General features: G+C 41.5%; 1 pseudogene; it reads right to left on the reverse strand.

Annotated features, from left to right (window-relative positions):
* Positions 1–3620: 3620 nt before the first annotated feature.
* Positions 3621–4174, reverse strand: LOC122422938 (annotated as a pseudogene).
* Positions 4175–4458: the final 284 nt, after the last annotated feature.

Genomic DNA, 4458 nt, shown 5'->3' on the forward strand with positions numbered 1-4458 from the left:
TTAAAAAATACATAAAAAAAGAAAAGGCCCAGCTTGGATCCAGTATAGGGGGGACAATGAAGGGTGTGGTGCTTTAAGGCCATCTTTGGAGATCGGCTACCATGGGATTGGGAATGTCCCCAGGAGGTAAGAAGGGACAGATGGTTTAAATCAGATGTGAAATTGGAGGTTTACACGTAAGATTGGATCCGATTGAGATTTTTTTAAAAATTTATTGAGTATAGTTGATTTATAATGTTGTCTTAATTTCTGCTGTACAGAAAAGTGATTCAGTTATGTGTGTGTGTGTATACATTCTTTTTAATATTCTCCTTGTGGCTTATCTCAGGATATTTTTGTTTTGTTTTGGGTTTTGGTATTTATTTACTTTTAAGAAAAGTAATTTTGACTTTCTGTTTCAAGACTATGGCAATAATCATCCACTTGAATGCCCTGCAGTAAAAAAAATAATCACATGAAAATTCAAAATGAACTATCTAATCCAATAGCATGCTTAAGGGAAATCTATATAGCTTGCCAACTCTAGGAAGCAAAAGAATGTCTTATTAATAACTAAAGTTAGGTATTCTAGAAGGTTTCTGACTTGGTGAATTTTCAAACTTGTAGCACCTCATATTTGGGGGTGTGTGCTCTTTTTGAGGGGGTACTGGCTCAGCCGTAAAGAATCTGCCTGCCAATATAGGAGCTGCAGGAGACTCAGGTTTGATCCTGGGGTCAGAAAAACCTCCTGGAGAAGGAAATGGCAACCCACTCCAATATTCATGCTTGAATAATCCCAGGGACAGAGGAGCCTGGAGAGCTACAGCATGGGGTCGCAAAGAGTTGAACATAACTGAGTGATTAAACATGCACACACTCTTTTAAAAATAGAATTTATTTTTTAGAGCAGTTTTAGATTCACAACAAAACTGAGTGGAAAGTACATGATACCCTTTGTTCCCACATATGCACAACTTCCCCCATTATCAACATTCCCCACCAGAATGGTACACTTGTTATAATCACTGAACCGACATTGATAACGTCATTATCACTGTCAACATCCCCCACCAGAGTGGTACATTTATTATAATTGATGAGCCTATGTTGATATATCATTATCACCCCAAATCCATAGTTAACACTAGGGTTCACTCTTGGTGTTGTACATTCTATAGGTTTGGAAAGATGTGTAATGGCATGTATCTATCATTACAGTATACAGAATAATTCTACCCTAAGAATCTTCTGTGCTCCATTTGTTCATCCCTCCTTGCCTAATCCTTGGCAACAATTGATCTTTTCACTGTCTCCATAGTTTTTCCTTTTCCAGAATGTCATATTGTTGAATTGTACAACATGTAGCCTTTTCAGATTGTCTTCTTTTGCTTATTAATATGTATTTACGATTCTTCCATGTTTTTTTCACGGCTTGATAACTTTTTTTTTTTTTTAGTGCCAAATAACATTCCATTGTCTGAATGTACCACAGTTTATTTATCCTCTCTCTTACTGAAGGCCATCTTGGTTGTTTCCCAGTTTGGGCTATTATCAATAAAACTGTTATACACATCCATGTGCAGGTTTTTTGTGTGGACATAAGTTTTTAATTCATTTGGATAAATACCTAGGAACATGACTTCTGGATGATATATGGTAGGAGTAGGTTTATAAGAAACTACCAAAATGCCTTCCCAAGTGGCTGTGGTGGTGGTGGTTTAGTCACTTCAGTCATGTCTAACTCTTTGTGACCCCATGGACTATAACCCATCAGGCTCCTCTGTCCATGGGATTCTCCAGGCAAGAATACTGGGGTGGGTTGCCATACTCTCCTCCAGGGGATCTTCCTGACCCAGGGATCGAACCCACGTCTCTTGTCTCCTGCATTGGCAGGTGGGTTCTTTACCACTGGGATCACCTGGGACGCCCACAGAATGGCTGTACCACTTGAGAGTTCCTGTTGCCCCACATCCTTGTCAGCACTTGGCACTAAAAGTGCCTTGGACTTTGGTCACTCTGATAGGTGTATTGATAGCTCATTGTTTCAATAAATCTAATCTTTAAATTGGAAATAATAACACCTAATTCACAGTCCTATGTATTAAATGAAATAACGTGTAAAATATGTAGCACAATGCCTACCATTTTAAAAGATGCTTAATAAATATTAGTTTCCTTGTTCTCTCTCTCCTTAGTTAAACCTTATAACTTGTGACTTCTTTTAACTTTTTATTTTATATTGGAGTATAGTTGACTAACAATATTGTGATATAGCAAAGTATCACAGGATAGTGAATGTCTATATACTACATATACCTTACTATACTATATACTTACCATATATACTATAATATATATACACCATATACTTACTATATACTATATATACCCTTTGCTATACCTTAAGACCTTGTTGTTTATTCTCTACATAATAATTTGCATCAGCTAATCCCAAACTCCCAATCCATCCCTCCCCAACCCGATTTTGAGGGTTTTTTTTTTTTAAGTTTTTATTTTTGGTTGCTCTGTCTTCCTTGCTGCATGCGGGCTTTCTCTAGTTGTGGTGAGGGGAGGGCTATTCTGTATCGCAGTGCACAGGCTTCTCATTGTTGTGGCTTCTCTTGTTGTGGAGCACCGGCTCTAGGCATGCCGGCTTCAGTAGTTGTGGCTGGAGGGCTCCAAAGTGCAGGCTCAGGAGCTGTAACACACAGGCTTAGCTGCCCCTTGGCATGGGGAATTTTCCCAGACTAGGGATGGAACCCACATCCCCTTCATTGACATGTGGATTCTTTACCGCTGGACCACCAGGAAAGCCTGAGATTGAGTTTTAATATAACTGAAAAGTGTCAGGAAATCATAGACTCTAAAAAAAAAAAAAAAATGCTGTGGGTGGGAAATGAATATTTGACATAAAAGTTTCAGGGGGTATTTGTAATATAAGATAACTTTGTACATATATCTCTACTGTTTAAACTTTTTTTTTTTTGCCTTTCATATTTTCTTTGTATTTCTCAATAGTTTTTGACCCAGCCTCTTTCTGTCTGCTCAATACAATGAAAATACAAACCAAATGAGAATAGAAAAAAAAAAAAAGCATTAAATTGTACAAATTACAAATCTGCTCCCAAATATACTTACAGTAAATAAAATATGCATTTCAATAAGAGATCTGCGGTGAATGCATTCTGGGAAGCGTCAGGAAACCTAGAAGGGGCCGACATTCATGGGCGGAGCTAAGAAGCTTCGCACCAATCACAGTTTGCAGCGGCTTTCTGCTGGCCAATCTGCGAGCTACATGGAGTACGTCATGAGCGTCGCCTGTACGGGACTGACTGGGGGAGGGGAGAAGTGGCTCTAGCCTCAACGCTGAGTTCATTCCCATCAACAGCCTATACAGAACGGTTTCAAAAAAAGTAAACACATTAAGGTAAATAGTAGAACCCCAGACACATTTTCTGGCTGCATATATGTGGAACTCTCTGGCTACAGTGGGCGGTCGTGAAGAGGTTCTTCCTCAGGACGATGTGGTCACGGGACTCGGACGACCCAGCGGGATTGAGGGGAGATGAGAACTGGGGAGAGGCTCCCTCTGGTTTTAGGTGGAGACAATCTTCTCAGGCTCAGCCCAGGGTCTCCTCGTATCATCTGGCAGAGCGCTTATTGTAGTCTTCCAGTTGATGCCAGAAGTCCTCCTTGACCTGCAAATGATGTCCCGCAGCTTGGATATTCAGTGGATCATCAAAATTCCACAGATCAGTAAAGAGTTTAATCCCCAAACAACAGCCTTCAGTGTCCTCATGGGGGCCCAGCCGGTGCTATCGGTCGAATGTTCTCTCAGTCAACTGAGACATATCTTCGGCCGTCTCTGTGATGTTGGGGTGCCAGGTCCTGGACAAGCATTTCCACTTTGGGAGGCACCATGTTGCATGCATCAGGAGCTTTCGTTTCAAACTGAAGTTTTCCACCCTGGTAGTAACCCTCACCTGGGGTGACAGTTGGCTGAAAACAATGAAGCTTGTTTGGATCAGGAACATGCACTTTACACGTTCAAGGTAAATTAGCTTCAAGTTCTACGACCTCTTTCACAAGCAGCCTGTACCTCACGGACACCTGCCGAGTGCAGTCAGGCTGTGGCTGACGCCTGGGACTCTTTGAAACCGTCATCCCGCTTCAGCTTCCTTGCCAGCAGCAGCATCACTGCCTCCTTTTTCCTGGGCACCCCGAGACAGGCGAGGCAGGCCCGGCACCCAACACCATGCCCCAGCCCGGGAGCAGCAGCCAGACGCGGCCCCTCACACCTGTACCGGCTCCAGGTGGCAGGACCGGGAGTCCAGTTTAAACTATTAAATAAACCAACTACATAAGACACCGCAAATAATTAGTGCTTATGAACTATTAAGAAAATGTTTCAACTTCCAAGTAGGATTGAGGTAAATATATAGAGCTGTTGTCTTGAGTCAGTGTTCACTCTCGCTTTGA

The sequence above is a fragment of the Cervus canadensis genome, chromosome 20, assembly GCF_019320065.1.
Source record: "Cervus canadensis isolate Bull #8, Minnesota chromosome 20, ASM1932006v1, whole genome shotgun sequence".
NCBI classification, from domain to species: Eukaryota; Metazoa; Chordata; class Mammalia; order Artiodactyla; family Cervidae; genus Cervus; species Cervus canadensis.